At 44.3% G+C, this 27,722-nt stretch overlaps 1 protein-coding gene and 1 long non-coding RNA gene across 8 annotated transcripts in view; one reads left to right on the top strand and one right to left on the bottom strand.

Annotated features, from left to right (window-relative positions):
* The window catches only part of KCNJ6 (potassium inwardly rectifying channel subfamily J member 6), a 232,815-nt gene that overhangs the window by 162,154 nt on the left and 42,939 nt on the right, over positions 1-27,722 (top strand). The window contains exon 1 of one of the 6 annotated variants that reach the window (XM_053306590.1): positions 27,351-27,488. The exons of the other annotated variants lie outside the window; for them this stretch is intronic. The gene's annotated coding sequence lies outside the window, so the exon portion shown is untranslated. Of the gene's footprint in view, positions 1-27,350; positions 27,489-27,722 lie in introns of those variants that run through there. 6 annotated transcript variants of the gene reach the window in all.
* Positions 3,664-27,722, bottom strand: part of LOC128349743 (uncharacterized) — a 50,849-nt gene continuing 26,790 nt past the window's right edge. The window contains exons 3-4 of one of the 2 annotated variants that reach the window (XR_008318965.1): positions 24,896-24,964; positions 3,664-5,615 (exon numbers count right to left, since the gene is read on the bottom strand). This is a non-coding gene — a long non-coding RNA (uncharacterized LOC128349743). Of the gene's footprint in view, positions 5,616-17,919; positions 18,242-24,895; positions 24,965-27,722 lie in introns of those variants that run through there. The other variant, XR_008318966.1, reaches the window with a different exon arrangement.

The raw sequence follows: 27,722 nt of genomic DNA, 5'->3' as shown, positions 1-27,722 counted from the left end.
TGGGTAATGCTTACACCCTTTGTTGTTGCTACTTGCCAGCTTGGAATCCAGACCTAGCCACTAGTTCCAAAGCAGCAAGAGAGTAGGCTGTTGCCATCCCGCCCCCTCAATTCTGCTGCTTTGCCAGTCCCTCCATTCACATAGCAGGCAAGACACCATGGCATGGTGGGGTTGGGAGAGGAATGGGCTGGGAGATGCAACAGCTTTGTGTTCTCTTGCTGTTCTGGAGCTTTTAAAGGCATATCACAGCCATAATCTAGGAATTAGCTGGTGTTATGGCCAGCACTCAATTTTCGGTGGGTGTCTGAATTTAAATTGTCAAAAGGGCCTGAGCAAAGCCATCTTGACTCGGGGAAGACCATTTTGTGCTGTTTATGCACCGCCCTGTTTTTGCTGAGGACAGCTCCTGTTGTTGTGCACTCTTGCGCATGGCCTTCACTCCCAGTCAAAACAAGATCGAACATGAGATCAACAACACTTGACTTCTTGTTTTGAATTGGGAGGAGGGAAAGTGAGAGCAAAACCTTTTAACCAAGAACGGAATTATTGGGACAAAAGAGAAAAGACCCAAGTGGATACTAACATGGATTGGAAACATCTAGGACAGAGAAGTCAACTTGGAAAGCTGTTGTTGTTGTTGTTAATTCGATTTCTATACCACCCTTCCAAAAATGGCTCAGTGCGGTTTACACAGAGAGATAATAAATAAATAAGATGGCTCCCTGTCCCCAAAGGGTTCACATTCTAAAAAAAATGTTAGCAGGCCCTCAGGTGGAGAAAGCATTCTATTCTGAGGCTTGCCTTTTGTATTTGTTTTTGTTCGATTTGCTTACTTGCTGCTGTACTTTGAAACTGCCTACCTTTACTCAAGTGTGTGCCTTAATTTTTTTCAATGACTGTGTTCTGCCTTTGTTATTAGCAAGATATTAGGGGAGACAATAATCCCTTTTCTTCATTTTTTACTCGTTGGAGCAATGCTTCGCCTAGCAACAGTGGAAATCTAAATAGGTATTTTAGCATAGTGCAGGCTTGCATAGCTAGAGAGATTATACTGATGAAAGTTTCCTGGAGTACAGGGTGGTGCCATCTGGCTGGGCCATTGTTGAAACTAGTTCAGGTAAATAGCTGACTGGGGCTTTTCCCAGCAGCATTCAGACATGAAGCATTTTGAGTTCACTCTTTAGCATAACTCACCTAGGAGGACTCTTACATTATTAGCAGGATTTATTTATTTGGGGTGGGGGAAGGAAAGGGCCAGTTCTTGAAAGGTAGGGTTCCCTGGGTTGGGTGAAAGGCCCGGCTGGGATAAAGTACATGTTCTTAGCCAGCACACTCCTCTCCCCCTCCAGTGATGTTATACCCATGACACTGGAAACCCTAATCTGATTTCAGTCTTGGACCAAAATAATTTGCTACTTCAGTTTGTGAATTGAGCCCCAATCTCCATTGCACTGAGGAGTCAAAGGCAAATGGTCAGAATGTTGATTATTCAGATTCATTTATCTTAGGCTACCTGAACTATACTAGCTATCAGGTTCAGGAACATAGGTTAAAAAACAGGGTGAGAAGAGGTAAAGGCAGGCAGTGACCTGTGTGCCTTTTGAAGAATAAGGTACAGAATATGTGTACATTTTAATAAGAAAGATTAATCCAGAAGGAAACACACTGGGTAACTAAAAAAACTTGGATGAATGGTGCAGCACAAATGCTCCAAAATAATCCGCTGTAAACAAAGAAAATCTAAATAGGTATTTTAGCAAAGTGAGGACTTGCATAGCTAGGGAGATTATACCGATGAATGTTTCCTGGTGTACAGGGTAGTGCCATCTGGCCGGGCCATTGCTGAAATGAGTCCAGGTAAATATTTGACTGGGGCTTTCCGCAGCAGCATTCAGACATGAAGCATTTTGAGTTCACACTTTAGCATGATTCATCTATGACGACTCTTACTTTATTCCTGGGATGTGGGGGGCGGGGGCAGTTCTAGAAATTTGGGGACCTACTGCAAAATTAGGTTTGGGGGCTCCTGTGTACAGCTAATTTCCTTAGGGCTAAAGAGTGGGGAGGTTGTCAGCACCTTGATCCCTCAACTGCTCCTCTGCCTCAGCTAACTTGGCAACAATCTAGAACAAAAGGAAGAGAATTAACAATAGCTTCCAAGCAACCTCTCCTTTCCTCATTTTCTGCCTCATTTTCTGCCTCATTTTCATTGTAGGAGTCATCCAATGAAGCTGACTGGCAGGAGATTTAGGATGGAGAAAAGGAGGGACTTCATAACACTGTGCTTCATTAACCTAAGGAATTCAGTGTGCAGAACATACACTTTGCATTCAGAAGGTCCTAGGTTATTTTTCTAACTGCAAGGTTCTTGGCTAGCAGCGCAGGGGAGGAACTTCAAGAGCTGCTGCAAGTCAGGGCAGACAATACTGGGCTAAGTGGACCAAAGTCCTGACTCAGTGCAAGGCAGCCTCCTATGTCCAGGGAAAACCTATGGGATACAGACCCTGCTTTGCATGCAGAAAGTGCCAGGTCCTTCTGCTCTCCATGGCTAGCATCATCCTCGCTAGCATCATCATGCCCCATGGCTCCTGCTTCTCCTCTTCTCAGCAGAGGGCCAGCCTGTCTAAAATCCAGTCTAGTGAGAGTGGAGCTTCTGATATACTCTCTCTCTCCCCGTTGCTGTTCTTCTGACCCTAGCCCAGCATGAGGACCCCCTGCCCAATGCTGTCCCCCCCCGTGAAGTTGCAGTATGCTTAAACCAATCTTCACTGGGGTTGGGGCAGGGTTTATGTGCCCTTAAGGGCCAATAACACATTACATGCAAACATTTGTAATGCCCCCCCTTTTTTTGCAAGAGATGTGGCTTTAGGAGGGGATGTTTGGGAGGAGAGATGTGGGGAATCACTTATGCTTGCTCCCTACCCAGCATTCCCCTGCTCTGAATGGCACCTCCAAAAGGGCTCCCTTCTCTATGCCATTTGACGCACAGATTTGCCCTCACCACATCCCAAGCAGAAAATAAGCAGGGTTTTTTGTTTTTTTTAATGGCACTCAGAAACAGAGATGAGCTTTCTGGATTTCCTGTCATGCAGCTGTTAAAGGCACAGCATTCATGTCAAGAAAATATTGGTAAGCCAAGCTGCATGAATAAATATGAAAAACATTTTTAAAGGGGAAAAAAGGGGAATTAAGAAGGAAAGTAATCAAGCATGGCAATATTGTTACAAATGATCACACAGATTAAAAGCAAAAGGTTGCTCATTTAGCTACAGTGCTACTAGAACAGGAACTTGTCTGAAATTTCTGTGTAAATGAGACTAAGACTGATTGCCCAATATCTGGTCAACCATGTAATGCTAAAGTCAGTTGCAGCTAACAGAAATTTATCACAGTCAGCTGTTATGTTAATGACTTGCCAGATGTTGTTTGCAGAACTTGAAGACGGGTATATATGTATGAGCAACAGACAACAAGGGTAAATATATTGAAGTAACCAAGGTGTGCCAAATGTCATCTTGCAGAGAACACCATCTGCTCCATCTTCCTGGCCTCTTTCTCTGTCTTTGCAAAGGCACAATCTAGTAGCAGATTGCATTTGCTAGGTATTCTAACACCAGATATTAGCATAAGAAACAAATCATTTTCATAGCATCAGCTTTTGATATAATTAGAAATAAAATTAAAGATGGACCAAAAGATTCCCTTTTGGCTATAAAAAAAACCCTCCTATTTTTATTTTAGCTTTTTATTTGTAGTTTTGCATTTTATAATAGTTCAGCTTTGATATGCATGATAGGCATTATCAAATATGCATTAATACTACCCACAAAATTGAAGTGATATACAATTAATTATGTCAATTTTCAGCTATGTCTTAACAAGACATCTCTATTCCAGGCACTCATCTGACTCTGATGCATCCAGTATCTAGATTGGCTGTTATTCCTCATGATCTGTTACTGCTAACATGTCAGCAGATGGTACCATCTACACCAAATCCCCAATCTGTCACCATTTGTTCCGATTTGGTTCTCAGCATGCATATGCATGATTGCATTTTTTTTAATGCTCCCACACAAACATATATAGAGAGGTTTTTCCCTGCACAAAGAAAATTGGCCAACCAGAGAGAAGACAATGCTAGAACCCTAGTCTCTCACATCCTAACTTTCAATGGGCAGGAATGTGCACGGAACCGGTTTCTGCGGTTCAATTCAAATTCGAACTAAATTTGAACCATACTGCCAATTCATGAACCAGTTTGATAGAACCATGCGGCCAGTTTGGTTTGCACGTTGAACCAGTTCAAGCTGGTTCACCCATAGGAAATAATGGGGAATTGAACTAACCCATTTATTCCACCATGGGTGGTATGCCTATGGAACCAAAGCAAGTTGGGCGGTAGGGCATGATAGCTGCTACCTACCACCCAACCTACAAAACAACTGGGCAGTCAGGTGATTTTTAAGGACCAGCTGATCCAGAAAAATTTCCAAAATTCCTTTAAAACTGTTTTGTGGGTCAGGTGGTAGGTAGCACCCATCATGCCCTACCGCCCAACCCACTTTGGTGTCTCTAGGCCCCACCCATGGGGAATAAATGGGGTGGTTCTATTCCACATTAATCCTTGTGGGTGAAACAGTGCACACTGCCAGACAAGTGAAACTCACACGCACCACAGTACAAAAAAGGGAATCTTACTCCCAACGCAGAACACAGCACAAAACACAGTCAAAAAAATAATCCCTTACCCAGAACCTGCCAGCCAGAATGCCAAGCACCCACGCTGCATAATTGGCACAAGTTGCTCTACCACACATTAACACACTCCATTGCAAGAGGAGCAGCAGCAGCAGCCATTGCAAGCATAGTCATAAGCTGAGCTCAAATAGAAGAACAACCTCTTCAGCCACATTTTGACTGAGTGAGTACACCTTGCAATGCAGACTGCAGATTGCAGATGGAGCAGACCACCAGAGCAGTTAGTGAAACACAAGTTAGTTAGTCTCGAGGGAGAGGCTGGCCATGCCACCAGCAGCAGATGTCCCCTCTTTCTCCTGGCCCCAGCAGAGTACCATGAGGGACAGAAAAGAAGCGTGCATCCCACTATGGTTGGTCCATTGATCCAGAGTGAAGTGCATGCTGGTGTCAGATATTGCTGACTCCAGCAGCCCTGACATGACATCCCTACACCCCCAGTACAGGGAGGACACAATTCGTTTGCTGAAGGTGGTGCATGAGGGGATCTGGTAGTTTGGGGCAAGCAGTCAGAGCAGCTTGCTTGCTGCTCCACCACATCCTCCACCACAAGGAATGCTTGGTTGTCCAGACCTGTCATCGCCTTGATGGTCCAGGTGATGAGATGAGACTCTGGCCAATCAGCCCACTTACCTGCCAAATGTGCCCACTGCACAAATGGCAATGTCTCCTGGTTGAGAGCAGGAGCAAGTGTCTTGCTGCTGCTAATCAAGGCCTAGTGCTGCCAGTAACAGCAAAGACCACCAGGTGATGATGTTGCAAGTGCCTCATCATCACCGACATCTCAAAATGCTTAGCGTCCTCCTGCTCCTCCTCCTGCTCCTCAGTCTCAAACGGGTTCGCACTGCCAACAGGAACTGGAGAGGAACAGAACAGAAAATAATTTATTTTGGTCATTGACCAGAAACATTATCACACACAACAGAACGTAATTTGCATAAAATATAACAAAACTTAGCCACTGTGTTGGTGTATTTATGATTAAAATTTGACAATAAAATTTTTAAGAGTGACTCATCTGGACAACCAGGAAACATCACAAGATACGGCAAGATAAGTGTTGATCGATCATTCTTACAGAGGTCGCAATGTAAAATAACATGTTCAGTAGTCTCAATATCGCCTGAACCGCAAGGGCAAAGTCGGGATGCGTAAGGAACCCCCCTAAACCTCCCTTGGAGCACCGCTGTAGGGAACTGGAGAGGATGGAGAGAGGAATCTGGCTGGGCTAACAGCTGTCAACACCTCTTCCTCCACTCTTCCCTGACAGAGGCAGCTCCCCACTACTTCTACCTCAGCCACCACAGGCAGCTGCACTACAAGAGCAGGCGGCACCAGATAGGTGAGCCTGTGAGCAATGGCCACTAGGGGGACAGAGTTGACTTGGGAAGTAGGCCCCTCTCTCTGCTCTCACCCCTGACCAGCATCACCCCCCCCCCCGCCGCCTGCAACCCTGCTCCTAGCTCTGCCCTGCACCCTCTTGGAGAACATCCCTTCCCCCAAACCAGACATTATTTAAAAGAAAGTACTCTAACCCAAGACCAAAGGGGTTACTCTATGGTGGGGGGCTTTAAGAAGATCATCTCCGTTGGGTGTCTTCAGCTGGAGTCTGACCAGGAGGGAGCTCAGGAAATCAGGCCGAGCAGCACACACTGGCACTCAACAGCTGGGGGGAGGGCAGATGGGGGGCCAGCAGACGGGCCACCTACTCAAACAAAGAACAGAGATAAAAACAGCAACCAGTTAAGTCACTGGAGTGCTGTTACTTGAGAAAACAAAAAGCAGTTGGCACTGAAAAAGGAAAAAGAAAAAAAACCAAAGAGTCAGAGAAACGCCTCTGTCTAAGGCCCAGCAAGAAAGCAGCACAGGCCCAGCAGCACAGCAGGGGTCCAGCACAGCAGCAGGGAAGGGGTCTAGCAGCAGAGCAGGAAAACAAGGCAGCAAGGTAAAGAAGGCAACAATGCAGGGCAAGGCAGCCAGTTCTTCCTCCAGACATCGAGAGGCAGAGTGACGCCAAGCAGGCCCTGCCTGGATTTAAATACAGTTTGAAACTCCTTTTTGCTCCCCCACTCCCTCCTCCCCAGCCAATGAGGGCAGAGTTGCCTTGACAACACTTGATTTTGAATGACAAGGCGGCAACCAGAGCAAAGGAAATCGCAATCCAATCAGAAGGCAGTGACAGAAAACCAATATGCAAGGGAGAAAACTGTTGCAGTTTTATGATTACTTATTAGAGTGCCAAGGTAGATACCACTCCAGTTACAGAGTGTGCAGTTTAGTTGTTGCAGCTATTTAAGGAATATGCATGGAGATCACTGTAGAGTCTAAAGTACTTAATTAGTTTATTGGTATAATACATTAGGATAGGAAAGACCTAATCCTATCTAAAGGCTACATACTGTGTGTGTGTGTGTGTGTGTGTGTGTGTGTGTGTGTGTGAGAGAGAGAGAGAGAGAGAGAGAGAGAGAGAGAGAGAGAGAGAGAGAGAGAGAGAGAGAGATTCATTCATTCATTCATTCATTCATTCAATTTCTATACCGCCCTTCCAAAAATGGCTCAGGGCGGTTTAATAAATGAATGAATGAATGAATGAATGAATGAATGAATAAAGATGTTTCCATCTTCTCTCTAGGAGCAAAGGAAGAGGACTGACTCAACTCAGGAAATACCTGAGGAGTCAAGGCAGCGGTCACAGAGTAGAGGCAAGCAGGGACAGGGAAGGAGACCCTCACTAACTACCTCTACTCCCAATGCCCCTACTGGTTATTAGGATATTTGGTGCAAAAGGGCGATGTCACTGGAACTCCATCTCCAACAAAAACTAGTAAACACACCAGACAAAATGGTGGCAGCTATAGACGTCCAAACCAGTTCAAATCAGACTGGGTACAATCCGGTTCAATTGTGGACCAATCACCTATTTTTAGGTTAGTCCAGTTCATGATCGAATGGTCGAATCGGTTTGGCACACCCCTACTCTCAGCCAGGATCCAACATCCTAAATTAGCACTCTCCCAAGGAGGCAGCATCGTAGATTAATCCTTAACACCAGGATAAGCAAGGGACAAAGGTGAAAAGAAATACAATGAGTCTGAATACATAAGACTCATTACGATTTCACTGACAGCAAAGGACTCAAAATTGGGGCCTGGAGCACCTTCCTTATGAAGCTAGGCTACAGCATCTGGGGCTCTTTAGTTTGGAAAAGAGGCAACTAAGGGGGGTCATGAACAAAGTGTATAAAGTTATGCATGGAGTGGAGATGGTGGGCAGAGATAAATTTTTCTCCCTCTCTCACAACACTAGAATCAGGGGTCATCCCACGAAACTGAATTTCAGGACATTTAGGACCGACAAAAGGAAGTACTTTTTCACACAGTACATAGTTAATCTATGGAATTCCTTGCCATGGGATGTGGTGATGGCCACCAGCTTGGATGGCTAAAATGGGCTTAGACAAATTCATGGAGGACTGGTCTATCAATGGCTACTAGTCTGGTGGCTGTGGGTCACCTCCAGCCTCATAGGCACAATGCCTTCAATACCAGTTGCAGGGGAGCAACAGCAGGAGAGAGGCCATGTACATACCTCTTGCCTGTGGGTTCCCCAGAGGCATCTGTTGGGCCACTGTGTGAAACAGGTTGCTGGACTAGACAGGACTTGGGCCTGATCCAGCAGGGTTGTTCTTATGTTCTTATTCCTCATTTGCACTCTTCAAGGAGTGAAACACACATATTCCCTTAAAATACAGTGCATATATTTTTGTAGGTTGTTCTACCCAACCAGAGATATTTTCAAACGTAGAACTAGTCTTTTCTATCTAGAATTCATAAAGCTGTGAAAGCTTTGAATTATTTGTGCTTCTGCTGAGCTGTGCTAGTTGTGTTTAAGATGTAGAAGCTAAGCAGGTTGAAAGATCATGCATCAATATGAAATGAGGATTATTCTAAAATATATCACTTCACCCAGTTCTCCTATTAGGGGATATGTGAAAAAGTTAAATCTTTCCTGGAAGAGTGGGCTATTTTTAGAAAAAGCAATACAAGTTGTCTCCTTAGTATAGTTTCTCTTGGACAGTAGTTACAGCTATTTGACTCCTTTTATTGTCCTGGGTTGTTCTTAGATTATGCCTAAATGAAGCAACTCCAACTAATGCACACAAGAGCAGGAGAAGTCCACGAAACCCTTTGAATATAATGGTTACATTTCTAGGGGATTAAAAGAGGTGCTTTCCCTGTGCATTTTGCATTAAATGTATTTACAAGTATTTTGTATGCATAGATATCAGAGGGGGAAAAGGCATTCTATGCAACATTTTAAACATGAAGTTTTATTAGAACAAACCTGTCTATTTTCCTTTCCTTTCACTATAATCTTAATTGATAACTGCCATCTTCACGTTAGCCCACTTGTGCCCCTAATGTTCAGGAGTCCACCATCTTGAACTGGGGTGAATGACATAATCAGAAATGATGCTGTATCATCACAAACTATGCCTTTGAGGTCTCCCTACTCCCTACTCCTATGTGTCCCTACAACTGTACCAAATTTGTTTCAAATCAGTTAGGCAGTTCACAAGTTAGCCCACTTGAGCCTCAAACATTTACGCATTCGCCATCTTGAATCAGGGTGGATGACATCATCCCAACTTCGCCATTGAGGTATCCCTAAGTGTACCTGTAAATATACCCAATGTGGTTCATATTGAAACCACACTTTTGTTTCATATTGGCTCCTAAGGATATGGACAAGTTACTTGGGGCAATGAGGCCTACCACCTGTTCTCATGACCCTTGACCAACATGGCTTGTTCAATCTAGTAGAGAGGTTGTTGTAGACAGCCTGGTGGAAATCATAATGCTTTTCTGAGGGAGGGCAGGATGCCTCCTTGTCTTAAGGAGGCAATCATTAGACCTTTTCTAAAGAAGCCTGCATTAGATTCCTCAGAGTTGAGTAATTATAGGCATGTTTCCAACCTCCCATGGTTGGGCAAGGTAATTGAGAGGGTGGTAGCCTCTCAACTCCAGGCGGTCTTGGAGGAAACTGATTATCTAGACCCATTTCAAACTGGTTTTTGGGTGGGCTGTGGATGATCTACAATTGGGAATTGACAGAGGAAGTGTGACTCTGTTGGTCCTTTTGGATCTCTTGGTGGCTTTCAATACTATCAACCATAGTATCCTTCTGGAACGTCTGAGGGTGTTGGGGGTGGGAGGCACTGTTTTACAGTGGTTCTGCTCCTACCTCTCGGAGAGATTTCAGATGGTGTCGATTTGGAGACTATTGCTTGTCGAAATCTGAGCTTAAGTATGGTGTCCCTCAAGGCTCCATACTTTCTTCAATGCTTTTTAACATCTACATGAAACCGCTGGGAGAGATCATCAGGGGATTTGGAGCTGGATGTTACCAGTATGCTGATGACACCCAGATCTCCTTCTCCATGTCAACCTCTTCAGGAGTAGGAATATCTTCCCTAAATGCCTGCCTGGAAGCAGTAATGGGCTGGATGAGGGAGAATAAACTGAAGCTGAATCCAGATAAGACGGAGGTACTTAATGTGCAGGGTCAGAACTCTAGAGACGATTTTGATCTACCTGTTCTAGATGGGGGTCACACTTCCCCAAAAGGAACAGGTTCTCAGTCTGGGAGTACTTCTGGATTCACATCTCTCCCTGGTTTCTCAGGTTGAGACGGTGGCCAGGGGTGTTTTCTATCAGCTTTGGCTGATATGCCAGCTGCGCCTGTTTCTCGAGACCAATGTCCTCAAAACAGTGGTACATTTGTTGGTAACCCCCAGACTCGACTTCTGTAATGCACTCTATGTGGGGCTGCCTTTGTATGTAGTCTGGAAACTTCAGTTGGTTGGGAATGAGGCAGCCAAGTTGGTCTCTGGGTCAACACGGAGAGACCACGTTACCCCTCTGTTGATGGAGCTTCACTGGCTACCAATAGGTTTCCGGGCAAAATACAAAGTGCTAGTTATAACTTACAAAGCCCTAGGTATTTAAGAGAACGTCTTCTTTGCTATGTGCCCCACCGCCCATTGAGGTCACTTGAGGAGGTCCATCTCCAGCTACCGCCAAGTCGTTCGGTGGCTACACGGAGATGGGCCTTCTCAGCTGCTGCCCCAAGATTGTGGAATGTGTTCCCTACTTAGATACAAGCGTCCCCATCTCTGGCAATTTTTAAGAAACTTCTGAAGACACATCTCTTCAACCAAGCTTTCTCAGCTTTTAAAAACTTGTTTTTAAATTGTTTTGGCTATTTAATTGGTGTTTTATGATGTTTTTATTATTAATTATTATTATATACAGTTTATAATTTTTGTTTTAATTGTTAATTGATTTTAATGGTGTTTTAATGTAAACCACCCTGAGCCTTTTGGAAGGGCGGTATAAAAATTTTAATAATAAATAAATAATAATATTGGTCCTGGCATTGCGAAGTTGATAGGGGACACACAGAATGCCAGGTGATCTCATTAGCTTACTTTCCTTAAGGAAGGTAGGCTAACATGTAGGCTAACATTTCTGAACATGTATCTTGGTTATTTGCACATCCACAATGGAGTATAATGGAAAACAATATTGGTGTTCTCTACTGATTTCCATATCAAGATACCAAGAAGCTAAAATGAAAATAATAGAGCATATGTATATGTATAGAGCAGCATCCTTTCAATTACAAATGTATTTCAGACTTTGCAAAAATAATTTTTCAATGCATCCTTAGAATGACAGGCAAATTATAGATGCATCCTCCCTCTTATTTGTCAATATACTTTGACCGTGTACATATGCAGTATGTATTAGCAGCCTGGAGCTTTCCCAGACAGTAGGCTTTTTACAGAGGTGTATCTAGGGAAAATAGCGCCTAGGTCAAGAACTGAAATTTCGCCCCTGTCCAAACATCTGACACCCATCTTTCAGATAACTTTACCATAATATCAGCTCAAAAATACAACTCCAGACACGTTCAGAAGGAACAGGTTGTAAGTAACACACACATGAATACACACATACAACCACACATGTGGCACATATGTGCCAGTCACCTTTGAAAGGAAACGCAGCACATCCATGTGCTGGGCATGCCTCCATAGAGCTAAGCAGTGAAAGCTCTCTTTAGCAAATGCTCTGCCACCTCAGCACACCTCACTATAGGTTGCTGCCTCCAAGAAATTCAGGGATGGTTTTTTTCTGTCCAAACAGCTTTTGCCTTAAAGGGAGATAGTTGCAATGGGAAATCCTAGGGGCCCCAAACAATCTGAAATTATCCAGCAGCTTACAATAGGCTTGGATCCAGCAGCCTGATCAGGAAGAAGGTGGAAGTTGCAGCTAGCCACAGAACAGCAAAACAGTATGATATTTGAATCAGAAAAATGGTGTGTGTGTGAGAGAGAGAGAAAAATTATAACAATAATCTACCCTGCACTACCGTCACTAATTTTCTGTCTCTGCCACACTGCAAAGGTTTGGTAAAAGGTTGTCCCTGCCCCATCCCCTCAAGATCTGCCTGGCATGCAGAGGGGAAAAATATAACCAGCTAGAGCAAGGTGGCTTCCCTGCAAGGTAGCTACAGGCTGAGAAAGGGGGAAGGCACACCAAGGGCCAATGAAATAAATTTAAAAGACAAATTGTTCAATACAGAGGCAGGCAACAGGCAGACTGGACAGTAAACCTTATGTCTAGTTTATCAAATGCACTAGTCATTCAGAATCACAGCATGACTATTCAATGTGTCTTTTAAAAACAATTGTGTTCAAAGTAAAAAGGGAGTTGCATTGATTTTTTTAAGAAGACATTCTAAAATATAAATTTTTTTAGAAGGCAAGGAAACTTGAACAAATCTACTTGGGATGTACAGGCAATAAAAACCCGAGTACAACTCAGCTCAATTGAAGGGAATATTTTGCAGCACGTTGACCACTTATTTCAAAAGACAAGCCATTTATCAGTACGGTAAGACTGCACAACACAGGGATGGCAGTACATTGCAAATGCAACATTTCTGGGTGTGAATTCTTACAGCAGTTTTTTTTAAGCACCACAAAAGTTAAAGGCAGCCACTTTCCAAGTTTGAAATCCCACAAACCTTATAATCAGATAGCTTGACAAACATGCAGATATAGAGCTCTGTATAGAGAATTAAACAGCATGTGAGTGAATATTTCCATTTTATTCCTTGCCTCTCCCCCACACTCAGCCTTCAGTTTTGCCAGCTTACAAGGTATTAAACCAACATTGTCTTTTTAAGGGGTTTTTGTCCACTTACTTTTGTGCCATTTATATCTGTTTTTTAAATGCTCAGGTCCATTGCCAAGTTCAAGTTTGCATTTTTCCAACTCCCTAGATCAGGGGAAAAACTAGACTAAGGCCTCGTAGAGGCCATTTGAGCATGTGTGGTGGCCATTTTCACACATGCTCAAATGGTCCCTGTAAGGTTCTAGGCCTTGCCAGGCCTCACAGAGGCCTTTTGAGCATGTGCAGCAACCTCCAAAATGGCCACCACACTGATCTTTGTATGCCTGCAGGCCTGAAAATCAGACTGGGACGGACTGCAGCAGTGATCTAAGAGTCCGGTGGGGGGAGGGGGAGCCTTTGCAGACACGACCACCACCATCCCCGCGACCTTTAGGAAGCCCCCAAAGGGGCTACAGGTTTTTTTAAAACCATTTTTTTTTTAAAAAAAAATGTGAATTAGGGAGGGGGTGGAGCATTGGTGCCCCCCTAAGTGGCACCTAGGGCACGTGCCCTGGCTGCCCCATGCTAGATTTGCCTATGCGTCAGGTTTACTGTGGATTCAAACTGGTCCAAAAAACAACACAAAAAGTGGTTTTTACCCCGGACATAAATCAGGCTACTTGCTAATGTGCAATGAAAAACCCAAATCGTGTGTGAAATGATCCCCAATATCTTGCATGGACTTTGGCATGAATCCGGCCGATGTGAGAAAGAGCTGGTCTTGTGGTAGCAAGCATGACTTGTCCCCTTAGCTAAGCAGGGTCTGCCCTGGTTGCATATGAAAGGGAGACTAGAAGTGTGAGCACTGTAAGATATTCCCCTTAGGGGATGGGGCAGCTCTGGGAAGAGCAGAAGGTTCCAAGTTCCTTCCCTGGGATCTCCAAGATAGGGCTGAGAGAGATTCCTTCCTGCAACCTTGGAGAAGCCTCTGCCAGTCTGTGTTGACAATACTGAGCGAGATGGACCTATGGTCTGACTCAGTATATGGCAGCTTCCTATGTGCCTATGTGCGAACACATACCATCGATTCCGAGCTAAAAAAACACCTTCTGGAAATACTCCTGTGCGCACACTGAGATATTAGGTACTTTTTCCATTAAAGAAGTATAGTTGGGCTGTACTGACTTCCTACCACTACCCTAAGAACGTCTTAAAGAAGCACAGGATGTGTTTCCATTTCCAACATATCCAGCTGAGACCAGTGAATATTTATTTGTGTTGTTGGCAATGAAATTCACTGGAAGCTGCTAGCAACTTCTTCCTAAACTGGGGACGAATGTTGACACTAAATCACAAGGTGATTGATGCCCCAAATAACTTACGTACACATATACCATGACATTGTATGTGAGATTTTTCCTTCCTTCCTTGGATTTGTTTCAAAAGTAAGAATTCAGATCATGAAAGGAGAAAAGCATTCCCATATAAGCCTAGAGTGGCCACTTTTCTCCTGTCACAGTTTTGCACCTTCAATAGCTGCATGATGGACAGAAATTCATTGGGTGCCAATTTCCTTGATATGAAGATGCAGTAATGTCATTATAAAAGGTTCAAACTACCTGTTACATGGAGATGTATATAACATAGTCCAAGGGCTGCAAAAGACCAAAAACATGCATTGAACAGCACCCTCAAGCTGGCTTGCAAGCTTTCTAGGGACATCTAGCTGGCCACTGTGGAGACAGAATCCTGGACTGGGTAGACCTTTGATTTGATCCAGAAAAGTAGTTCTTATGTTCACACTACTCTAGGGCATTTTAACATAGCCGTACCTAAATAGTATTGACATCTATTACAGCTATAAGGATCCAGCAGTTGGTTATTTGAGTGCTTATGGATAGGCTAGATAAGGTTTCCCATACAATTAATAAAGGTCATTCACACAATCAAAAACTGTGTTCTACCTGCGTTTGGGAGCTCTGTGTGTTCCCAATTTTTGGTTGTGTGGAATCAAAGTAGGAGAAAAAGCAACCCACATTTTCCTCCTAACCTTGTTTCCACACAATCGAAAATTGGGAGCGCACACTGTGCTTGTGTGAATGTCCTAATAGACTGGCAGTAATAATCAATTAATACTATCCATGGATCGATATGCTACTTTGGCTTGCTGGTTTGCTTTTTCTACACATATTGGCAAGACTATGTTAGCAAAGCAAGTATTTGGCTAAATAACAATAGGAACGTATTTTATGTTTACTTTTAAATAGACTGAATGGCAAAAAATGGATCTAGCAAGTTCCTCTCTGCGTCTGCAACAGATTCACTGATATATCTCATTGGCATATAATGCATGAAATGATACATTAAACAGCCTTGGGTTTAGATATGCTTTGATTAGGTTACAATTCCTCTGAACTAAATACAATAGAAAAGACTTGCAGGTTAAATAATTAAGAACTGTTAAAAAACAAGCCATGAGAATCAAAGTAATTTGCACATGAGAACATTGGTATGAAACTCCTGTGTCCCTAAAATGACAATATTCATTATATAACTACTAAGCAGATGAAATAGGATAAAACAGCACTAGCTAATCTGCTCAGTAAGCGGCAAGTTAACAAACAAGTATTCAAAACATTTAAAAAAATAAATAGTGTTTTGCAAGTTTTATGCAAAAGGGGGGGATTAAAAATCTTTTTAAAAAAATAATAATAAATAAATAATTTTTCATGACCGAAGCACATTGAATATGTCGCTAGTCATGGACCATCATGAAACTGAAGGAGATATGTATGTGGAATCCAGTTATTACTGGCAGTCTTCCTGGCAACCCACAGATGTACATCCCATGGGTCAATTATTTATAGATTTGATATACCCAAGTGCAAACCTATGGGGGAAGGCATTTGCTTAATTGGTTGTGAGTTCATTGTTTGAAATGTAAAGCTGAAGCTGAATTGAGGGATGGTTTGACTGATCCAATGTACTGATCCAGTTCTCCAGTTCACATCGTGTGTCCCAGATTAATATTTGATATTCCCAAATCAAACGCACTCTACTAATGCAGCAAATTAGTTGTAGAATTACCAGTTCTACAGCAAAGTTACATCTTACAAAGCAGGCTACAGCAGGCCCCTAATTTCATCTCTGGAGAGCTCAATTCAAACTCAAATTTAATTTGCATGCAAAAATGGCATATGCTGTTTTCTACTACTTTTCCAACTGTATTATTTGGCTCATTTAGTGTTGGCCTCAGTTAGGTCAAGGAATGAAGGAGCTTTTCCTTAAACAACAGACTAGGCTGGAGTGGATTGACAAAGATATTTTTAAAAACCCTACACAACATCTGCTTACATAATACCAAGGCCTGTCTGAGAGGAGAAAGAAAACATAGTGAAACAATCTCAGCATAATAAACCAGATTAAACTAATCACAAACAGCTCATTTAAAAATCAATACAACCAAAGATTTCAACCACCAAATGTTTCAGAAGACTGCTAAATCGGTGATTCAATGAACTACAATTATTGTCCACTGAGGTTGACAAGCTTTTTGTGGCCTGGTTGTGAATCAATTCTCAACCAACTAACATGAACAATGTGCACCACACTACTAAAGCTACTGAGCTATCTAAACATGCATACTAGACTGGAATGATTTCTGGTAGAACCTTTGGGATCCTTTGGGATCTGGACTTGCTGTGAAGAACTCACTGGTTAACGATTGTTTATATTTTTATAGGTATGTTGAAATATTTTTCTAACTGAAATTCTAGAACAAAAACAAACCTCTGATTCACCACGTGTATAACATTCCTAAGACTGTCATCAAGCAACACTCATCCTTTTTGCCAAATCCTTGAGCACACACCAAGATTTTGAGCACACACCAAGATCTAGCAACTGGGCTGGGTAGTAATAACCCTCTAGCCTGCATGCGTGTCTCCATGGCCTATCACTCTCATTAGAGAGTGGTCCTTGGGAGAAGGGAACTCAGTTCTGTCCCAACAGCATCCCAGGTTAACCCAAGATGGTCCCGCTCATGATGAATGGCTGAAACTGCATGCTTGCACCCAAAAGGGAAGGGGCAACTTCGGGTACTGCTCCCCTGGCATGTGAGCTTTGTTGGGGAACAACCAAACTGCCCACTTCCTAGAGTCACCGGGACTCCATGTGCTTGTGCAAATACTTCTGCAGCCCTTTGCCTTGTGGAGACCTCTCCCGTTGTGCCCAACTTGTCATCCCATTCCTTTCTTTGGTGGGTTGAGAAAGCGGGGAACACAAGTGCAGTGGAAATCAGCGGGCCCAAGTGTGGGTCTCTCCTTTTACATGCAATAAAGCTTGGGAAGGGGCAAGATGGTGTCCCTGTTGCTGGGCAACAGCAGGAGGAGTGCAGAGACTCCAGATAGTGGGGCAACTGATCTGAGAGGTGGCCAACGAAAAGCACAGCAGGCATAGAGTTAACATGTTTCTGGGATGGTCTGAACCATCCTCTCTATGGTTTCGGGAGCATTCACAGCACAGAATCCAGATTACGATGGCGGCAGAATTTGGACGGCACAATGCTACCTTCAAACCTGAGGTTTGAACAGCAAAACTTACTACAAACCAAAGGTTAAAATTATGGTTTGGGACGGGAAACCTCAGGTCGCTCTTATAATGAAGCTGCGGTTTCACGCATTTGGACAACCACGAAACCAAAACTCAGGCTCATTAGCTTCCAGTTTGGCATTATGTGCTAAGGTGGCCAGAGAGAGAGAGCATGCTATGAATCTGCTGAAGGTGAAGCATCATAGGCTATAGTTGCTTTCTTTGGGAATCTGATTCAGGATCTGTGGTTCTGCTATCTGCTTTAGAAGAAATCTGTTCACTCACACCAAAGTGCTCTGCTTCTCTATTTGTAAGCAAGGAGATTGGCTCTTTATTAGAGTATGTTTAACATTACATTTACAAAAACCAACTGCAGTGGATGTGATTTCCCAAGGAAATATGGTCATGTACAAAAGATGGAGGTATTGCTGTAATGGAGAACATGGAATCAGTCCTTTTGCATTTGGGTGGTTTTAGGGTTAGGAAGTTGGGTGGGAAGAATGTCCAAAAAGTCCAAGAACAAAATAGACCTTGTCCTTTTCCTTAGGTGTTCTCAGTGAGGCCATGCGAGTCTTCTTATGCTGATCACAGGTTCCAGTCCTGAGTCTTCAAGGGGGGGGGGTTCTTCTTTGGGTCCAGTGGGGCTTCCATCTGTGATATGTGCAAAATTTGCTGGTATCTAGTATCTAGTGCTCACTCTCATCCAAGGACTGCAAAAGACCAAAAACATGCGTTGAACAGCACCATCAAGCTTGCTTGCAAGCTTTCTAGGGACATCTAGCTGGCCACTGTGGAGACAGAATCCTGGACTGGGTAGACCTTTGATTTGATCCAGAAAAGTAGTTCTTATGTTCACACTAATCTAGGGCATTTTAACATAGCCCTACCTAAATAGTATTGACATCTATTACAGCTATAAGGATCCAGCAGTTGGTTATTTGAGTGCTTATGGATAGGCTAGATAAGGTTTCCCATACAATTAATAAAGGCCATTCACACAATCAAAAACTGTGTTCTACCTGCGTTCGGGAGCTCTGTGTGTTACAAATGAGCCCCTGGTGGCGCAGTGGTAAAACTGCCGCCCTGTAACCAGAAGGTTACAAGTTCGATCCTGACCAAGGTCTCAAGGTTGACTCAGCCTTCCATCCTTCCGAGGTCGGTAAAATGAGTACCCAGAATGTTGGGGGGCAATATGCTAAATCATTGTAAACCGCTTAGAGAGCTTCCAGCTATAGAGCGGTATATAAATGTAAGTGCTATTGCTATTGCTATTGCTAAACCCTGCAGTGCTGGCCCTGCAATTCTCAATGTTTGGAGAAGTGAGCGCACATAAGATTGGTGTTAGAAGTGAGATGTGGCTTCCTTTGAAAGAAACTGTGAGCTAGTGAGGAGAGACTTCTGATTCAAGATCCATGAAGTGGAAGATCAGCTCGTACTGTGGAGTATTAAAGACATTAGCTGAGAAACAACAAGCATTGTCTATTTTGGAGCCTGGAGTGAAAACTGAAGGAAAATTCTAAGGAACTTAAAAGACCAAAAGTGTGGGGACCAGCCATAGATAATCTGAAGGCTGATCCCAGGGACTCCTTTAAAACTCTCTTTGTACCCCATGCGCAGCCATGGAAGAGAAAATGCAGAAGGAAAGGCAAGAACAGAAGCCCATGCCACAAATGAGTGCTTGAAGGGGACCGGCTGCAACCTGGTACTGTGGGTGAGGGGGGAAATCCTAATTTTATCACCCCATTTGCACCCCATGAAGGGCTTTGTCAGAAGGATCAGGCCCCTTTTGTGGGTATCATCCAGAAACCAATGGGTGATAGAAGCAAAACAGACTCAGTTGGAAATCATGCCCAGTTTAAGGGACAAAGACGATGGGGGTGAGGGGAGGATTATTTGCAGAACTGGTAGCAAATTTGAAAAGATTGATGGGCCTTTGTGGAAAAATCTCCTGTGACTGTTTGCATCATATGTTGGGAAACTGCATGTTGGGAAATTGTTTCATTTTGTATCTGTTCTCCAAGTAAACTGGAGAGTGAAGGGTTTTATTATTATTATTATTATTTGTTTACTTGGCTGGCTGGTTAGTGCTAGTTCTGTCAATATACAGACACTTGCTCCATGAAAACCTTATGGGTTAAAGTGACATCCTGACCTGACCGATAGAAGAGCTCCACAGGGAATGCTAATCAGTTTCAAGACTGATAACTGGATTATGATTGGCTAGTGGTTGACTCAGCCTTCCATCCTTCCGAGGCCGGTAAAATGAGTACCCAGAATGTTGGGGGGCAATATGCTAAATCATTGTAAACCGCTTAGAGAGCTCTGGCTATAAAGCGGTATATAAATGTAAGTGCTATTGCTATTGCTAGTGCTAGTGTTGGCTGAAGATTCTGGGAGAAGAGAAGGTGGCTTTTTGAAACAGTGCCTTAGAAGAATATCTGAGTAGTGGGGCAGATTTCAGCAGAAAAATTAAGCAACTGTGCCGTTTATAATAAAGGCATGAAACTTACAGGGATTGTGCCGTTTATGGTTATAAGGGTTTACAAATAAGAAAGTCTGAAATATGTTCATACAAAACAAACTGGCAGTCAGGCAAAGTTAAGTGTGACGTGGCACAGACAAAACACATGTAATTTGTGAACCAACAGGTTAACAGACAATTTATAAACACTTTTCCTTGCACTCCATTAGTGCATGAATGTATATTTAATTGCAATGAAAAATTGGTCAATACAAAATGATGGCTATCACCTAAATATGACCAAGTGTGAGCTGATGGTTGAAGTTCCCAGTAACAAAGTTTCCAGTTGATAATGGAGCCCAATTAGTTTTCATAATTGCCCTTGCACTTGCACATTGACGTACACTGGACATAGGAGTTCACACGTATGTGCATACTAGGTATAGACAGCAGCAAGGCATATCCTCTATGAGTAAGGTCAAAGCTTCTGGAACTGGTATCCATGTCAGTTCCCAACCCATGGTACCATCCATACATCCCCATTCCATGGGTGAAGGTATCACTGGCTGTTTGATGTTTGCTTGACTCCAAACATGACCAGCCCGGTATGCTGCTATCCTAATATGCAGCAGCATTACATCTTGCATGTGTATGGAGGATATACTTTCCAGAGCACAACTTTTACTTGTGAATAAGTATTGTCTAGCAGCATCCACATCAGTTTCTGAACATGTACAGTTGTACATTGTTGTCACAAAACACTGAAGGCTGTTAAAAATGCCAGATTCTACCTCTGTGCATGGTTATGATATGGCAGTGAAAGCTGCTATCATTTCCAGGTATTTTGTCCAAGTTTTCCAGGACGACCCAGATAAGGCATGGAAGGCAGACAGTGTGGATGCTGTTTCATATCTCATGGCTGCTGCAGCCTCATACGTAGGGGTTACTTGTTCATTCTTCCCTATTCCTAATTCAATCCACAACTTCACACCCATGTAGTGGGCAAAAAAAGCAATGCCTAACACCAAGACGTCTGAATCAACAGTCCTTATGAGGATTAGTGAACATCCCTGCTGAATGGCAGCATGAGCATGCAAGGTGAGTCTTGTGTCCACTTCTATGTTACTAGATAGACACACAGATGAAAGGCAGATATCAGTATTACTTGCTGCATCCTCTCATACTATTGTCACCACAGTTCCAACATCAGGTGTTATGTTCATCACACACACACTGTGGAAGTTAAACTTCTAATTTTCTTCTGGTAGATATCCCAAATAACCTCTAGTCTGGTAGTACTCCTAAACTATGTCTTCAGATAGGAATTAACCCTTTCTCTGCATAATCTGCAAAGATTTTCATTTCAGTTGGTCAGATAATGTTTTCCATGACAGCTCCATCCAACAGCATTGCGTCTAATATTTAAGGTTCATCATGATCCTGCAGCATCTGCTCCACATAATCTATAACGTCACTCTTTTAAAAAATAGTTTATAATATTGAACATTTATCTCATAACATGAATATGAGATAAATCACCATTATCATTGTATCAAATCCTCTTATCCACCCCCACCCCACCCCATTCCCATATTCATCCAATGAAGGCAGGAAGGGAAGGAAAGGAAAGACAAAAGCCGAGAAAGAATATTATTGTAACATAATATCACTCTTCTTGGACATAGAAGCTGATCATACTTGGCAAGTGAAGATGACCATACATGGTCCCTATATCTGGGGGTGGGCGGGATTCAAATCACCACCATGCCTCACATCATTACATACGAAATGTTAGACACTTTTAATCTTGGATGTACAGGTAGCCAGCATACTCAGCAGTGGAAATTTTTTGAGTGGCTCTAAAATGGGTTCAATTTGACATTCTGTTCTCTTGCCCACATACTGACAAAACTCATGTGTACCCATGTCCTCAATCTCCATGATGCCCACTTCATGTCATCATGAATGACTTGCTCAGTGGCAACGTTCACAAGGTCCCCCATGTCCTTACTGAAAGGGGGTCCCAGTTCTTGGAAGGGTGTAATAACATATTTAACATGCTGTTCAAAGAAACCTTGTGTCGCTTAAGCTGTCAATAGTATTCTCAAACTGCATGACTATTTGTGCTACTACCAAACCAGCAACAGTCCACTGTTGGCAGTGCAGATGGGTTCTTCATTAACACTACAGCTCCACATTCTCCTGTAACGATGGCATTATTTTGCTCAAGAGTTTGATCAATGAGTGCAAAAGGAAACAACAGCTGATCAAATGCTACAATGGGCATTTGGCCTGGGATAAGGGTTTTGACCGCCTTAGCGACAACTATTAACACATGTACAATTATCTATCTATCTATCTATCTATCTATCTATCTATCATATTTCTGTGTCGCCTAATATGCACATCTCTAGGCAGTGCAGGTATATGAGATGACTCTTTCAGGAGTGGCAGTAGTTCGCCTACACTGGGGGCATATTCCTGTCTGGGAATGTTGTTTCCATGGTACATTGACCATGACAGCATTTGCCCACCTGTACTAGTACTGCCATCCACGTAATCTTTGATGCAGCACAACCACTGATATCCCCTCTCTTCTGCTTCTCTCCTAGCTGTGTGAGGTCCCTTAGGTGAAGAAGGAGTTATGTTTGGGCACAGTTGCAGTATGGGAGTAATGTTTGTACAGAAGTCAGGCAGGCAAGGAACCACTTTCAAAGTGGCTTTTGTAGGAATTTTCAGGATCACTTGCAGCTCTCCAGCATGTCTGGACAGTGAGTGTTGGAAGAGGGAAATACCTGTGCCAACAAATGAGGTCTATGCTGTTGTTGCCCATGAATTGTGGTCAATGTTGTCTCCCATGGCTGCTGTGAGTATGCCCTTCAACAAATTCCGAGGAAACTAATTAGACAACGTCAGGTTTAACTTTGCATGGCTGTCATTTTGTGATTTCTTTGTGATTGCTGTGATGAACTCCATGTCTGGCCTTGAGACTAAATTGTGATTCACTCACTGCTCTGGTCTGCTCTGCAATCTGCATTGCAAGGTGGTGTACTCAGTCAAAATGTGGCTGAAGTTGCTCTAGTTGCGCTTCTGTGCACATATTTCAGGCCTCCCTATCTGTAAACACTTAGGACCATAGATTGCACAATCCCTGAAAGTTATGAGTTTATCATAAACTAGTATTTTTAAGCCCGTTAAAATAACGGGTGCTAGTTGGGTTACGTTTTTCCCCTCTCCTCCACGCGGCCGGGCCCACCGCCTCCTCTGGCCCCACACTCTTGCATCTCTTCCCCTCCCTCCCACCCCAATCTCTTGCCCTCCCTCCCCCTCCCACCCCTCTCTCTCACCTTCCCCTCCCTCTCACCCTCCTGTCCCAGCTCCTCTTGCCCCTTTCCCCTGCCCCACTCCCTCTTGCCCCTCCCCCTGCCCCACTCCCTCTTGCCCTCCCCCCTGCCCCACTCCCTCTTGCCCCTCCCCCCTGCACTCCCCCCCCGCATTTTTAAATTTTCTTCTTACCGGCCCGCCGCTCCTCCTCCCGGGCGGCAAACAGTTAATTTTGGAAGCAGTGGCAAAGCAGCAGCAGGAGGCGGCGACTGGGTCCGATGCTGGCCACGGCGGGCCCGCCACGCCACGCGGCCTGCCGTGGCCGCTGCCGCCACTTGTCTGTCGTTGCAGCCGGCTGCCGGACAGCCACCGCTCCCCCTATTCCCACCTTCTGCCCCTGGTATCAGGGCCCACTGCGGGCTGCCCATCCGCTGCCGGGCCGGCTCTGCAACCACCAATCGTCGCCCCGCTGCGGCCGCGGCTGCCATGGGCCCCACTCACTGCCGCCATCGCTTCCCCGTTGTCCCGTCGCGGCAGCCGCCGCCGCCATTGGGCCCTGTCGCCCCGCCGCGGCTGGCATCGGCCCCAGTTGCCGCCGCCGCCTTCTGCTGCTGCTTCGCCGCCGCTTCCAACACTTGGAGGTCTGGACCGGGACCCAACATGGCCTCCTGGTGCCTGCGGCCGTATCTTCCTCGGTCGTTCTGGGCATGCGCTCCGCGCATGCCCAGAACGGCCAAGAAAGACACGGGCGCAGAGACACGGGCGGACACCCAAGCCTTTTATTATAGAGGATAGCACAATAGTTAATCTGTTCCACTAGAGAGTAGGGATGTGCACAAGTTGCTCTCTCACACATAATTATGACTCCTTAATTCCTAGCATTGCAACAGCTGCCACAGCAACAGCCTTAGCAGCAAGCATAGCCATAAGCTCAACTAGAGCAACTTCAGCCACATTTTGACTGAGTACACCACCTTGCAATGCAGATTGCAGAGCAGACCAGAGCAGTGAGTGAAGCACAAGTTAGTCTCAAGGCCAGACATGGAGTTCATCACAGCAATCACAAAGAAATATTAGAGAGAGAGAGAGAGAGCCCAAGATCCATTTCTCACCACAACACTATCTCACAAAAAAACCCAAACCACAACCCAAGGAACAAAGGCAACCAAGTTCTGCCTTTAAGATCCAGCAAAGCCTGATAGCTATAGCAGCAATAGCACAGCATAATATACTTGGTGCTGAGAAAAGAGAACCACAATATCACATTCCTTCCATCCACCTTGCCTGCTACAGAGAGACAGGAGGACAGAGCAGTCATGGCCTAGGCAGCTCAGCTCGGAGCTCAGCTGTCTGAAGACTTTGAACAGGAAGAAATGTGAGCAGTATAGCACTCTAAGATATTCCCCCTGAGGGATGAGGCCATTCTAGGAAGACCAGGTTCCCTCTCTGGCATTTCCAGATATAGAGTTGAGTAAGTGACTCTGCCTGTAATCTGGGAGAAGTCTGACTCTGTACTGTAGACAAGACTGAGTTATATGGATCAATAGTCTGACAAGAAACAAAACTTCTAGACTCTTACCATGAGAAGAACTCTTCTTTCTTCTCTTCTCCAGCATATATCCCATTACACCGCTGCTTGCCTGCCTGCCTGAAATGAGGGGTAAAGGTGGCTCAGTGAGGACAATATAAGGGCAGACACATTGGAGCTGATCTCTGTGGCAATTTGAGGGAGGCAGATCATGTGGCTCCAATCAAGAAGACTTCAGGAAGTGGAATATCACGCCCAGGTCCTTTGCCTGGTCTTCTGCAACTGAAAACTGCCTTGTAATCTTCAGGACTCAACTGTCAACCACCAACTGAAAACCAACACTGACTGGAAGAAGAAGAAACGAGGTCACTTTTTTCTGGGACTTGAGTTACAGTGGCTCCAGGATGGAAAGGGAATCTGGCTTGTGAGTTCAATAGGAAATAGAACTAAGACCCGCCTTTTAAGTAATCCCTTCAATTTCCTTCAGTATTTTATTTTCCCCCTTTCCCTCCATTTAACACCTGGCTGAAAAACTGTGAATTTACTGAATAGAAGTTATTTTAAAATATATATAACTAAAAAGTCCTATATTTCATCAGTGACCGAAACGACATCCATTCCTTATTACCAATACCACCTACTGCAGGAGGGAATGCGATTCAAGGGTGATTGAATATTAAGGATAACTGGTGGCAGCAGAGTTTTATTAAGTGGACAGAGAAGGATTTTAAAATGAAGAAATCCTTCAGTCTCAAATACCAAGATGCATGAAAAGTAAGGCAGGAGAATTCTTGTTAATAGGTTACATGAGAGACCATTTCATTAGGACTTTTTATGATCTTCATCAAAAGGATCCTAAATATTATTTACCAAACAGTGGGAATTGCTACAGAAATGAAATTCTTCTACACAACTGCTGGAAATTAGAGTTTGGGGGAGAAAAAACTACAGGTACCCCTCATTATCTGCAGGCTTGTGGATCACAGTTTTGCATATCCGGCATTTGGTCTTAGAAACCCAATTTCTTTATCTGCAGGTAGAAAAATAGGCGAAATTCACCTATCCACTGTATTCAGTGGCCGGAAATGACTTCCAATGTCATTTCCAGCCACCATTTTACAGCGGAGAGCCATTTTCCATTTTTTAAAAAAAATGCCTCTTTTTGGAGTTTGGGGGCCACTGCTGGAGAGCTGAAGAATAAGGTACAGTGCTTTTTATTTCTGCCTCCCTTCCTCTTTTTTTGGCCCTCTTTTTTGTTAGAAACCTAAGCCCTAGATTCCCATAGGGGTAAGATATCATTGTTCATGGTTTCCATATTCATGACTATAGGCAAGAACGGAACCTTCGCAAATAACAAGGGCCTTCTATATTGCGATGGGTGAAGTCCAACTTTTTTAAAACTTTGAATGTGGTACTTGACAGTTCAACCGAGTGCAATGATATATGAGAGTGGTTAGAATTTCTTATTGGGAAAAATAAACTTAAGAGAATTGATGATGGCAAAGATTTAGTGAAAGAACTGCCTTTTAAGAGTTGACACACGACTGGCTACAAATGAATGTTTTTCTCTTTTGAATGAATATTCACATGTGCCAGCAAAGACAGTGTATCCTGTATGTAAAGATGTGTTTTGTTGTGCCTTGTTTAGAACTAAATGTGTTACTGATTTCCCCACACAAGATACTGGGGGATATTTGGGATGTCTCCAATGTTTAGATGCTAAGTTTGGTTGTGTGTTTAGGGCAGCAGAAAATGCCCATTTGGTTGCTGAATGTACTGAAATAGAATCCTGACCCAGGGGCATAGGGTCCATTGGACAAGGAGGCGCATTTGCACCTGTGCCCAGAGGGTCAAGGGGCCCCACAAGGCTCTACAGACCCATGGCCAGGTTGTGACCAGCGGCACACCCAGGCAAACTGGGCACCTGGACTGCCCTGCCATGAGACACCCCCCCCCCACCATGGGTCCTGCCCCACTGTGAGCCCTCCTCCCCAATATTCCAGCCACCCATGTGTGCGTGTGAGGGGTGAAGCAAGCAGGCCGCCCCACCCACGTGTCTGTGGCAGCGGCAGCAGGCAGAGCAGGAACAGCTGCTAAGCCTGACCATCTGGCTCAGCAGCCTCTGAGAACTGCAAGGCACTACGGTGCATCTGCGCAGTAAGAATACAATGTCGCAAGCCATGGGCCAGTTCACCTCACCCACTCCACTCCACTCCACTCCACTCCACCCCACCCCGGCCACACACATGGGTGGCTGGAATATCAGGGAGGAGAGCTCACAGCCGAGGGCTCGCAGCGGTGGCAGGAGACCCCACCCCTGCCTTTTGGAGTCCATGGACCGGGGCCCCAAGGTCCGGGGATTAGAGCGCCTCTGGGTGTGACATTGTCCGCCAAACATTTTTCTCCTCCCCCAGCTGCATAACTCCCAATCACGGCCAGCGAGCTGTTTCTCTTTTTTCAGGCAGGAGGACAATGGCTGATGAGAAAGGAAAAGGTTAAACCAGCCCAGGGATTGGTCCTCCTTCCTTGAGTTGTGCTCCTCCCCCGCTCGGCAATTACCAAGGGAGCAGGAAGGAAGCATGATTGCCACAAGGAAGAGAGCTGGAAAGGAAAGTCAAACAAGCAACCCTTATCTGTCTTTTCGGTGATTGTGATTTCTTCCCTCAGAAGCCAATGTGTGTTTTTTTGCTCCCCACATTCATGAATGTGTGTGTGTGTGTGTGTGTGTGTGTGTGTGTTTTTTTGAGAGAGAGAGAGATCCTATGCCCAACTGAAAGCTTCCCTTGGTGTGTCTCTTCCCTATCCCCAAGCCCTTGTTTGTGCTTGTGTGAGAGACTTTTAACTTTTAGAAAATGATTTAAAATGATTGAGTTGTTCC

The sequence above is a fragment of the Hemicordylus capensis genome, chromosome 3 (genome assembly GCF_027244095.1).
Source record: "Hemicordylus capensis ecotype Gifberg chromosome 3, rHemCap1.1.pri, whole genome shotgun sequence".
NCBI lineage: Eukaryota > Metazoa > Chordata > Lepidosauria > Squamata > Cordylidae > Hemicordylus > Hemicordylus capensis.
The sequence above is the reverse complement of the archived record's forward strand: the minus strand, read 5'-3'. Positions and strand labels throughout refer to the sequence as shown.